At 38.0% G+C, this 13542-nt stretch overlaps 1 protein-coding gene across 5 annotated transcripts in view; it reads left to right on the forward strand.

Annotated features, from left to right (window-relative positions):
* Positions 1–13542, forward strand: part of ANKS1B (ankyrin repeat and sterile alpha motif domain containing 1B) — a 455905-nt gene that overhangs the window by 386530 nt on the left and 55833 nt on the right. The window lies entirely within an intron of this gene.

Here is a 13542-nt window from a genome sequence, read left to right on the forward strand (position 1 = left end):
TTGAATAACCATTCTGCAAAATGCTTGCTATTGCTAAAGCATTGTTTTCTCTATATGCTTTATCTCAATAAAGGATTAAACAATCATACTATGCCTGATAGTATCCTAAGTCGTCCTAGGTCACAGCTGATGAGGGGAGCTGCTTGCGGTGCTCCGAGCAGCACCAATTGTGCAGAAGACTTACTGTACAGACTACGAAAGAATAGAAACGTATGTGGGTGTTTGTTCTCTTCTTTTCAACGGTATCCTAGAGGTGCAAAATAAGGACAGAGATTGCTGAAGAATGAGGCGGTGTCTTTCTGCAAGCTTGGGTGATTATCCCATAAATGACATATATAATAGAAATTAAGCATACATTAAAAATGTTTATTACATGGTTATCTCACTGCTTATGGAGGAGAGCAGATGCCGTTAAATCAAATCTGATTTTATTATTAATCCAACAGCTTCCTTTCCGTTTTTCTCTGTGCTTTTTACCTTATTCATTGGTCAGCAGTTTTTGCTCATTCGTTTGTTGTCATTTCTCCCTGTCACCTCTGTAGTGGTCAGCTGGACATGGTGGGAATATGGCTGCATATTCAGATTAAATTTCTGAGCTGGTTGGAGGGCTATAAAGAAATAAAGGGGACCTAGAGCAAAGCTGCAAGGGCAAAAGGAATTTCAGGTCTGTTGAGCTGAAAATAAGATGTAAAGAGAGAGAGAGGGAGTAGTGACAGATGAGAGAGAAGGAAGTTGAATTTGCAAAGAAGAAAACAGGAAAGTTATCTGAAAAGCCAGAACAGACAATTAAAATAATGTACTCTGGTTTATCACAAATGCCTTGTAGATGTCACCTACTGGTATCCTTCAAATAGTTACCTTTTAATTTTATTGTAAAATGTAAATTCTTCCGTTAGCTATTTCTCATCTGGTTACTATAATGACCCATTTTCTGGTCTTCCTATTCTTCTCATGTGTTTTTCATCCTCTTAAAATTTCTGGCACTCATCTCTCATAGGTTCCAAATTCCCATTTTACCTTATTATTTCAGGAGCTTGCATTAGTTGTATCTGCAGTTAAGAAGTGGATTAATAAAATGTAACATTTGCATTTTAAGTTCTCAACAGATAAAATTCCTTGTACAGTTAGGACTTCATTGTAGCTCATGCCATCTCTCGCCATCTTTTGCTTTGTGATTTGCCCACGGTGTTTTGTGATTTGTCTTCCCCTTTGCTCCCTGGCCACTGATGCAGAGGAATCCCTGGCCTGTGTGAGGTTTCAGTCACGTTGGTCTGTAGCACTTGCAATTTTATATAGTTGTAGCTCTCTCTGAAGGTGTTCACACAGTGACACATTTGGTGTCAGCCCGAGCAGGATAAACTGGGGTGGTAGCAGGGAAATATCCACATTAAAGCATCCTGCTGAGCTTCAAACTCCTCCATCCAGCAGCCTCCCAGCGTCCTGGTTTTGAACTGGTGCTTCTGTGTCAATCCTCAGAGGGCTCTGCCAGCAGGGACCTATTTTCTGGGAACACATTTTGAAGTTTCAGGGTGCTTGTGGGTGCACCGTGCTCTGCTCCCTCTGTTTTCCAGACTTAAATACAGATTTTTTTATCTCCTGGGCAGCTCTGAAGCGCCAATACCTCCAGTGTTTTAAAAAGTTCTGTTAACTTTATGTATGGTTCTAAATCTTCAAGCGTGAAGGATCTGGGAGAATTTTTCCCAGTCCATCCATGCTGCATTTCCATGGGAAAACCTGTCTGTGGCGCTCTCATGCTGGTTCTGTCCTCTGGGCTCACAGGCTGGGGGAGAACCCAATTCCTGGGGGCTCGGTGGGAACATCAGCACTTGGTAAGTTCCTTGTGATAGGTATCAATTGAGAAAAGATCAGCTGTATCTATCTCTGGCCAAATTAGGGTGAAACACGGAATGGGTTCCTGAAAACTAAGACTTTGCCCCCAGCTGAGTAAGCCTCTTGTATGGGATACAGAAACATAGTGTACCATATGAAAAGCAAATTTTAACCTTTTCCGTATTTTTTATTCCTACTACTAAAGTTAACACAGTCATTTACTTTCAATTCTGTGCACAAATTTCATTTACTTATGCTGTTGAGTATCTGAGAAATCTGATCAGAAAATGTGAACACAAATCATGAATGGAAAATATTTTATGATTCAAAGGTTAATATTACAGCAGAAACAAGTGAATTTAAATGTCAGGGTTCTTAAACAAGAAGAGACTTAACACTTTTCTGGATCCAGATCTGGATCACAAATACAGGAGGAATTTTTAAAAAAAAACACATAAATGAGATATGTACTTGAATAGTAGAGTTTCTAAAACTATACTTAATTAACAGTGACTAAATTTAGGCTTATTCATTTGAAAAACCCAAAATGTTACTTAATTCTGTAATACAACTCGGAAGTAAGTTTTAAGTCTAAGTCAGTCATGTGAAGATATCCCAAATGGGATGTTTACTACATACTACATACTAGTACATAACAAATATGTAAGTTATATCATCCTCTAATGGTCCATAATAAGAGGGTTTTTTTCTCTTTGCTTGTTATTCATATAAATCTATGCTTCTGATTCATTATTAATCATAGTTCATGTGGTGATTTTGTATAAAACGTTCATGACAGGATTTCTGATGTTATAGGGAGTTAATGTGATCGGTACTGTTGTGAACTTTTGTGACAAGATGAAATAGAACCTTACTTGGCTTCACAATAATACAGCTGGTTATTATACCTAATACTATAAATTAATATGTAAATACATATATGAACTAATCTCTTTTCTTTCAGGTTTAACATTTCAAGTTCCAGCAAAGTTAAGCGTCTGCAAACTTGTCATTCCAAACAAATATGGATTTTCATGGCATTATTTCTGATCTGAAAGATGATTATTTAACATTGTAGTAACATTTATGAAATAGGATTAAAATAGACTATGATCTTTCTAACACATCAATGGGCTGAATCAGTTAAGTTTTAATTGAAGAAATGTGATTTATTTTGGAAGTACAGATCACATGAGAGATTATAAAGAGCTCTGAGTGTATTACTGAACAGCAGTACTGGGGGAATTATCTGGGCAGGAGGAGTAAAGCTACTGGATATTTGACAGAACATCAGTCAACCTCGTAGCGCAAAAAAGGACAGTGCTATATGAATGCAGTGCATACTAACAAGAGGAGTGTGTATAAAAATGTAGAGATTTCTGTCCCCTGGTGTGGTTGCCTTTGTTTCAACTCTGATAGTGTGCTTGTAAGTAGGATTCTTTATGTCCAGTTAAAACAAATTTCAGAGTGAGAGTTATTCTTGGTAGAAGAGTTTTGCAAAATTGCTTGCATGTTAGGATAAATTGCTTGCAAGAGAAAGGAAAACTGTTCGTTCTTTTTTCTGGTTTGTTTTCAATGACGGGAAGAGGGATTGTCGGGTTTTTTCTGCTCATGTTGTTCACTAGAAATCACAGTTATATCTCAATTGGAAAACTTGTAGCCGGATACCTGGTGTAATGAACATGTTCCTTCCAGGGAGAATAACACTGAGGGTCAATGTAACATTCTGCCAACATGTAAGGCGATGTTATAAAGGAGATAATAATGAATTATTTTCATAAATCAGCGAGGACAGACCAAGAGCTAAAGAGACAATTTAGGTTAAATATTAACCAAAATATAATTCAAGAATCAGAATGGTTAATTGTTGGATCAAGGAGATTTGCTAAATTACAATATTTAGAATTATAAAAAGGCGTGACTAGACATTGGGGAGATGCTTGGCAACATTAAGAGTGCTTTGGGAATCATTATAGATGTTACACAGGGCCTCTGACATCTTGCAGTGTGGGACCATTGTCCTGCCATTAGCTGCATGCCCAGCTCTGCTAAGGCATATTGGTTTCGTGCAGGTCCAAAAATCCCCTCTTGTAACACTCTCTGCAAAACCAGGACTGCTGGTGTTACTACTACTGATAGGAAGAGTGGAGAATGAACTCCTTGTCACTGTCTTTCCTTTTTTTGACTTTATTGCATGGGTTGGATGGGTCCAAGGTAAAGAAAGCAAAGCCTGAGCCGTGGAGATTAGGTTTATCCTCCTTTTGACAGTCCCTTGAAGCTAACTTTCCTTTTTCAGGAACTTTTGATAAGGATGAAGAAAAAAGAGAGAAAGAGCAGAGGTGAAGAAAACATACTACACTACCCTGTACTAGGAATCCTGTGCAGCACTTCTTGCTGAGAAAATTCAAATAGAATTTATAGCAAGAAAGCCTTTCCCATGATAACCCATTCAGTGGTGGGTTTTGCCAGAATACTTCGTTAATAATGTATCTGCCCGAATTGTGGAATTCAAAAAGATACGCACATCTATAATCTTTTTAATTTATAAAATAACTTGAAGGACAACAACTTTGAGATGACCAAAGCTTTGTTGGTTTTCACTGTTTATCTGAAGTTCAGTTTATCTTTTTTTAACTGTGGTACAAAACTAGCCTCCTGTTTGGAGAGCTCTTCAGTACAGCTTGCCCACTTGCTTTGTTCTAATTCGGTTATGTACAAAAATGTTTCTTCCTTAAGCCAGACTAATGTTGAATGTTTAATGAAGGAATCTGCATAAGAAGATGTGTATGATCTGAGCATCCTTGTGGTTTCGATTTATCTCAAGTTATGCAGACAATAATCTTTTATGTTGAAATTTGCCATGTTGCTCAGAGCCACAAGGGAAGAACTTACTTGAGCTATTGATGGATGAATATTTTCGCCACTTTATTTGTATCCTTTTGTAACCCCAATTTTTGATGGTGTTCCTTCCTGCTCTTACCTCAAGGCATGAAAGAAAAAGATATTTTGAGACATGCTTTCACTGTCCCTTTGCTGCCCCTGGCAGAGTTAATCCAGCCATCCTGCTGTGCTCATAGAGCCTGTTCTCTCCCACCCACGGTGCTTCCTCCTCACAGATTAAGAGTCAAAGTACAGCGTGACGCTGGGTCTGCCTATGATGTGTGATTCTGCTCTGCCATGGTGGCCATTGCCTTTTTTTAAGATACTAGTAATGTTGCTACAGTTGTGATAGCATAAAGGGTATAAACGATGCAAGGATGTAAGGGAGAACTAATAGGTTTTTTTGAAGCCATACCACGGAGGTGGAAAATGGACAAGATTTGGGGTTCAGAATCTGACAAGCAACATCACAATCCAAACCATATGTAGAGTAGATTAAATTGTTCTTAATTTATTTTATCTATGCTAATCAGTTAAAACTACCTGAAAGGAAAAGGTAGATTACTGTAGCTGCAGCTGAGATGAATTGGTAGCTTCTACATACGTAGTAGCTTCTTCCATTTGGTGTTAAAGGGCGAGACTGCTGAAGGTGCAGGGGAGTGTGAAGCCTGGGGAGAGGGGCTGGTATTATTTATTTTTCAATTTATTTATCATTTATTTATCAAGCCGTGATTTTCTTCCAGAACCTGTAGTAATTGTTTTAATGACTTTAATTAAATAGTTGTTTAATGAGCAAAGATTGCAAACCAGGATAGTATAAGACAACTGGGAAAATAAGTTGATGGAGGATTTCTTTATTTATTTTTATGCTAAAGTTTATGTCATGCCATAACCTATGCTCAGGTTATTGGTCATTCAAAGTTTATTCTTTTGGGGAGTGTCCTTGCTGAAAGAAAAGTGATGAAATTGGTCAGCTGGCTGTTTTTGCAGAGCAGGTAGAGTGATAACTGAGGACCCTCTTTATATCACATTGTATAAGTAGGTGCATCTTTCCTGCAAAGTAATGAAGATCTTGATAGAGGTGACATCCCTGGACAGCATAACACATGGTACCCAAAATAGAGTCGACGCCTATACTAGCACATCACAAAATGTGTTTTACTTAATCCAGTGTGCCAAATACTGTCAAAGAAGGTTGTATGGCTGAGTCTACACAGCCACTCTGCAGTAGGGTGAATCCACGCTGATTACTGGTAGGACAGAAATGGCTATAAGAAGGAAAACATTTTTCATGAAATGGCTACCCTTCCTCTGACAGATTTGTCCCAGTCCTCAGGGAGAAAATGGTAGACACCTGACAGACAAACTAGGAAACTAAATTTAGTAACTGCTGAATATTAAAACACGCAGGCTCATAAACCATTGTTTCTCTTAAAACATTGACTTTAGGGTTCTTTACTGACTGTGCCAGCTACCCTCTTCTTTTGGGTGGTCCACTGTGAAAGAAGCTGCAATTTTGTAGTGATGGACGCATCTCATGTTTGCCTTTCACCACTGTAAGCACAAGCAGTTGCTGAAAATGAGATTTCCACCCCTTCCTTTTTTCCCCATCCTTGGTTGGACTTTCCTGCCTGTTTACTTGTGCCAATGTTAGCTCTTCTGTGGTCAAGTAAGGAAGCAGATGAGGAGCTGGGTGTACAGAGATTTGTTCCCTGCCCACCTCCCGGGTCAGTTTTTAAGGTGGATGGGATCCCTGAAGTGATATCCCTGGGAGGTCACTCTGCTGCAGCTGCTCCTGCTCTGCTGCCCAGCACCTCTCCTTATGGACCAAACCCTGGTATTTTCTTCTGCAGATCTTCTTTCTTCTAAGCATGCATTTCAAGCGTTTTCAAGCATTGGAACAGGCTGCCCCAGGGAAGTGCATGAATCGCTATCCCTGGAGGTATTTAAAAGACATGTAGATGTAGTGCTGAGGGACATGGTTTGGTGGTGGATTTGGCACTGCTCGGTTAACGGTTGGACGTGATGATCTCAAAGGGTTCTTCCAACCATAATGATTCTATGTATGAATTCCATGCAGTTTTCACAAGCCTGAGAGAACAATTCACCTGTACTTTGACAGTGAATTGGGGTGGGTTGTGTCCTTTGTATTGTGCCATCAGTTCATAATAGTCGAGTATTGACATTGCTGGTGATGGCTCTTGTGTCAAAGACCACAAACACTTTTCTCATGTTTATCTTTACAATTCTTTTATAGCTCTTTCCTTAAAAAAAGTGGAAAGGTATTAATGCTAGCAGGAGGACAGTAATGCATGATCAAGTTTGTAAGTGTGGGATATTTAATACTGTAGGGGATAAGTGTATTTTGGATTGCTGTGTGTGGTGTTCTGTGCTCCAAAGCACAGCCTGAACACAAGCCTCTGTGCATCAATTTGGCATGAACTAGATACTCGAAGGTGGAGCCCGTGCTTTTGATGTGAGTGTTTTACAATACAGAAAAATAATTTTACTAAACTGAAAATACTTTAATGCAATAATAATTAGGTCTTTGTGCATACAGCTGGTAACTTGCAAATAAACTAGGAAACTGAACGGGTTTTGAATAACGTATCTTAACAGCATTTGTTCTGATCCGTGGTTCAGATTCTCCTGTCCAATATTTGGCTTTCTTTTCTGTGCGTTGAAGACATTCTTTCTGCAGTTGTCATGTATCTAAAAGATGTTGATGCTTTAAAAAAAAAAATATGCATAGAAAGCCCTCCATTAAAATCTGGTATTAGAAGGAGATACTTAACACCATCTTAGGTTTTTCATTATTTTTATTGCCATTTTTATCATATGCATGATATAGAAATAAACAATTTTCAATTCTAATATATTAATATGTGTATAATTAATGGATATTGTTCTCATATTACAGAGCTTACCTTTTAATGACTGCATTGATTATAACTGAGCTAGAGTAAGCTGCATTTTTACTACAGGCAATGACGGGCTGTTTGCTTCTTTTGATATGAACGCATTCATTACTGTGTGTTATTAGAAGACTTTAAAAAAAAGCTATTTATTTAGTAGAAAAATAGCCCATTCTTTGAAAGGGCTTGAATGTTGTTGGGGTTTTTTTCCCCTTTTGCTTGGAATTAAGTCCATGACAAAACTGAATCAAGATCAGTAAAAGGATCAATTTTAAAGCTGTTAAAATTTTCTATGGAGATTTGTATTTTAGCTCTTATTTCTCATTACATTAGCTGTATTTCATGCTTGTGTACAGATTAATGTGCTTTGCTGATAATTGCGTATTAAAAATAGATAAATAAATGATTAGCTAATTATGAAATGTGTTGTAGTACCAGTAACTTTAATTATAATTTATCTGCTATGTAAGTAATCCTGCACAATATTGTGGGATTAACATATTGGTATCGCAATTGCTATCTTGTAGTGCTATATGATTAATGTTGAAAACCTCAGGAAGGTTGACCAGGAATAATACTCCTGGTCTCTGTTACCACCTATTTTCCAAATGGGATCTGAACCAGTGACCGGACCTGTCATTAGCTCAAAAACAGGTGGAAATGCAAGTCACTAGTGGAGGGAACAGTCAAAGAAGTCTATCCTCTAGGACTCAGTTTGGGAATGTATTCCACCTTTCGAACTGTCCAATATTTTTTCCACTTACTGCATGTGAAAACAGAAGGAACATTTTTACTTTATGTACAGATCTGCTTAGTGATTGCTATTTTTCACATAAATAATATTATTTTCAGCCTTGCCTTGCAGAATAAGTAATCATTATTGTAATGATCTTAGTGTTTGTATGTATATTAGGATGACTTAGGATTGTTTGTATGTATATTTGTATGATTTAGGATTTCTGATTTATGGAGTTTTGAGCCTCATGTAGTAAAAACGCACATGTGTAATATTTGCGATTACATCTGAGGCTTGCAAAATCATTAAACTGTGATTTATTTTTTTAAAGGCCATGGATTTAACTTCTGTTTTATTAAAAAATTGTTTTTGAAAGCAGTTGATCACATAGCCTGAGATACATCATCAGGATCTCAGTATTGGCCGGGTCTTGTTCCATTGTATTTTCCTGAATTTTATTAATGAAAAATTAAATTAATAATTTCCCACTTTAATATTTAAGTGTTATAGATTACCAGCACAAAATTACAATTCCTTTTTTTTTTTTTTTTTTTTTTTTATTAAAACATATTTAAAAAGGATCCTTTAATAAAAGCATCCAATGTCCTTTTTTAAAAAAAAAAACAACTCCCTCGGGCTTCTAATTCCCGCTTTTAATTTCTTTTTTTTTTTTTTTTTTTTTTTAATCTTTAGTGGAGCCAAAAGTACTAGCACCTGATATTTTCAGTCAGCCACTTCTTAAACTAATGAGAAGCTGGAAAACAGTTTAATGGCAAAAATGGCTTCTCTGGTCAAGTCAGAACAAAAATTCCAGTGGCCTGGGTCATACCACAGGCTGCCCTCAGAACTTCTGCAAAAAATAACAAATTCTCATGTGCCTGAATGTGAGCTGAGGTGGCAATGGCTGAACAGTGGTGTACCACCGCTGCTCTGGCAGCAAGCTCATCTGTAGCAGTGCAGCTTAGAGGAATGTGACAACCCAGGATTCAAAATTACCTTGACTTGGGAAAGACCTTTGGCCTCTGACTTATCAGTACCATTCAGCTGGATATCTGCAACTAAATTATGTATTTGAAGGGGTGTTAAAAAAAAAAAAAAAAACCAACACAAAAACAAACGTCAGTTCTTCATGATAACATATAGAAATGGGACTTACTAGGCAGCCATCTGTCTTTGTGAATTCTGTCACCAAGACAACTGACATCTGTTTCCAGTTGGGTAATTAATTCAGGGTCATAATGGCACATACTTTGTACCATTATGGTATGAAATCATAAGTCTCTTGCAAGCCTCTTCATAGGCATAACAAATGATGGCTTCCATTGCGACTGTGGGAGCCAGAGAAGTCTTGCTTCTAGCTGAGTTGTAGCAAGTCTCGGATCTCCAGCTGCTTTGGAGCCTCTCTGTTTTCTCGTGCCTGTGCTTTTCTGGGCGGTCAGGGCTCTACAGGAAAATCCATGTGCTGTTAAAAATCTCAAGCGTTTGTGATAATTTAGGTTTGGAAGGAATCAGCAGTTGCAGTCAGGATGAGAAGGAGCATAGAATATCCCTGTGTGAAAAATTCAACAGAAGTTTGATATGGTTTGGACTGAATTTGGCTGTGATTGGTATTGGTAAGCCACTGGGCATTCAATACACAGCTGAGTCAGGCATATTTATCTTTCAAAATATGTCAGTTATTACACCATGTAATCTTGGTCAGTATGTGGGGTATGGATTTTTTTCACCTTTTTTTTTTTTGGTCATTTGGGTTTCTTGATTTTGTTTTGTTGTTTTAACTGTTAATCACTGAGAGCAGTTCTTTGGATAGGATCTGTAAAATTTTGAACAGTTGTCCATGCTGAGAATTTAGCAAGTGTATGTCATCCGTTCTCAAATTTTCAGTTAAACAAGTCATGAGCTGTACTGGTGAGCTGTACTGGTTGGTCTGGGTTTGCTTCCTAGGTATTCTGGGCACTGCCATGTTTTAGGATCAGTCCTGGGAGGCAGCATTGTGGCAGGAAAGTAGTAATAGTAAATGTATTGTTCAGCCATGATTCCAGGATAGCCTGGAGTTTATTCCAATATGACCAACAGTAAAATGATTAATAATGTTGAATTTAGCTAGCATTTTGGGCTGTTAACTTGCAGAAGTAGGAAGATCACACCTTGTTGCCTTGTATTTACCTTTTTTTCTTCTTAAATTCTGAAGTGTCTGATGCTGCCACTAGAGAATCACTACTGCTATTCTCATCACTCTCTAATTTTCCACTTTGTAGCTAGTTCCTTGTGTTCAATTGCTGCTATATGTTTAGTCCAGATCATTTGTGCCATTGTGGTACTAATTTTATCCCATATGGTAACTTTTCAAATTATTCCAAAAGAAAGGAGATTGATGTTTTCAATTTCAGTAATCTTTATTATACTGATTTTAAAAAATGTAGAATAACTATAAAAATACACTACTGGATCATATTATTCAGTCAGAATAAAAGATTCTTCAAGCAGAAGAATGTTGCAGAAATAATGCTCAGTTTTAGATGGAATAACTTGTTAACTCGAGCATCTGCACATATAGTCATCGGGGAGTTACTGGGCTACATGTGTTTGTTTTTTAAAACATCTGTCAACTAAGTCAGAAATCTAAATGCAAAGTGTTGCATTGGTTATGTTTGTGGATTTCTTACATCTTCTAGTGGAATTTCATTTTGTGTGCTAATCACCGGAGAATATGGAGGTAAAAATAGGATTAAATTTGTGTGCATATATCATTGCTTTGGACAAATCACTTGTTCTGTTATCCTTTGATTGTATTAAAGAATCAAATATAAGCAAATCTATGAGATGGCGTAGCACGTTGCATTATTTTTTCCCATGTATGCTACTGTCAGCGTGGAAAGAGGCATGTCACAAAAAGGTTGTTTTTTGTTGCTGGTGGTGGTTGTTTGGTTTTGGTTTTTTTGTGCGCCAGTAATGGGATAATGGGCTGTGGAGGGCCTTAAGCTACTCTGAATGGTTTTGTGGCATGTTGTAGCTAATTCCTGCAGCTACATTGCAAAACTCATTTCACTGTTGTATATTATATAGGCTACAACCCATTTGACAAAATGTTTCACTGCACAGCACTTCAGTTCATTTTATTGACTATCCCTGTAGCTCAGTGTTACTGTGTTCACTGTTACCTGCTATATAGAAAATATTCATGGGGAACGAACTTGTGGGCTAAATAAATGCAAGACTTTTAGCAGTTATCTGATACACAACATTAAGATATTTCTAAGATACTGCTTTAGGCAACTTTACCATTGCACACTGTTGACCTATATTTGTGATATTTGAAGTTTTTGATAAATACTGTAAAGGATAATCCATCACAGAACAAGTTTCAGAACAAGTTTTCAGAGTTTCAGGGCACTTGTTAAAACTCTCATAAATTATATAGAAATGTTTCAGAATGCAGTATTTTATATTTATAAGTTGAGTAACAGGTTTTCCAAGTAAGAAAATTACTAGGGAGTCCATTTCCAGAAGAATACAGCCGTCTTCAGTTAACAGAGTGTATGCCCAGATGAGACTGGGCTACAGCTGCCTGTTGGCTGAGGACCATATGTTTCTGTAGGTCACATCTTTAAATTCCTACCTCTTCAGAATTGGGGTGATCACCATTTTAATGGAAAAACAAAACCTGGAATAAGCTTAGCAGCGCTTCTGGTGTTTAAAGATCTGTAACGCTTTCAAATTAAGCACAGTTTTTGCAATAATATAACCATTTAGACCCGTCTACTGATTTCTTATGTGCAAAGTCCCTCAAGACTCATGTCCCTTTCTCTCCTGTTGTTCAACAGCTCTGTGAAGTCAAAGAGAATTGCTTTGTGTGGTTTGATACAGCTAATGAGGCAGTAGAGCTCGGAGGACCTCCAAACAACCCAAGAACTGTAGCTTGACTTAAAAATCTCTGAGTAAACTCTCTTGATGATGGGAAAGCATTATGAAAGAAGCAAGTGCACTGAAGTGGGTTACCTGAGTAATGCTTAAAGCAGCCGTGGTTCATTCACGTGTTTCATATAGTTAAATATGGAGATAAGCTGTGCACTCTTCTGTTTAACATTCAATGTAAACTGAATACTTAACTAAGTTTCCTGCATGCCTCCGGCATTTTTGTGTGTGCTGTGCTATCTCAGCTTCTTGCATTCTTCTCCAGATTTAGACTAACAGGAGAGCACATAGCAGGCTTGTGGGACTTTGCAGCTTGGGCCTGCTGTTGAGCTGCGGGATCTGTAAGCTGCCTCTCAGAAAAAGGTCTCAATCTGTTTCATGTCCTAGCCCATCGCTTTGCAGATGTGGCCAAACGAGGTGTTCTTGAGGTTCAACTATAGCGGATAGCACAGAGACATCCAACAGAAGACATGTGGAAGAATTCACATGCCCATGGATAGGTGGGAATTCACCCACTGGAATAATGATGGTGTGTTCCTGATATACTGGATCTAAGAGGTGTCATAGGGGAGTTGCTGGGGTTTGGGTTTTGTTTGTTCTCGTGGATGGTAGCCCTTAGTGGTGCTGCTTAAACTCAGGTAGTTGTTCACTCATTTTCAGGTTTTTTTGGGGACTATTACTTTTTCTAGGTTGAGTGAGAAATTCCTCTCGACTGAAGGGTGTTGAAACATGGCAATCCTAAATATAGTGGGAAGTACTGTCTACTGAAAGGGAATGGAGGCAGCTCTGGTGTATGAAACCATGTATACAATCTGGAAGAGTTACATGAGGACATTGCTCTTTGCAGAGCAGAGACTTCCTTCTACAATTAGGGCTGCTTTACACTTTGAAACCTTTGTAGCCGCTAAAGAATAGCATTGAAACGTAGGTTGGTTTATTTCCACTGATGCTTAAGTTTCCAACTTGCTGCTTTTGCCCTCTCTGTTTTCCTGAGAGCAGTGGTGGTTTTGTATGTGACAGGGACACAGAGAGGTACAAGTGGGAAGTAGTTGTAGTAGGTTTGGAACACCTTTTTGGCAGCATTCTTGGAGTGTGGACAAGCACAAGGTATTTAAACCTTTCCACTGATGGTCATGTTTATGTGCAACAGAGATTTTTTTTTCATTGCATCTGATAATAGACCTCCAGGACAAAGTTTGTCTGTCCTGGGTTTCTTATGCAAGGGTGATTCTACACGATAATGCAAACTGTACCTGTCATTCGAAG

This window comes from Calidris pugnax, unplaced genomic scaffold (assembly GCF_001431845.1).
Source record: "Calidris pugnax isolate Ruff unplaced genomic scaffold, ASM143184v1 scaffold44, whole genome shotgun sequence".
Classification (NCBI taxonomy): Eukaryota; Metazoa; Chordata; class Aves; order Charadriiformes; family Scolopacidae; genus Calidris; species Calidris pugnax.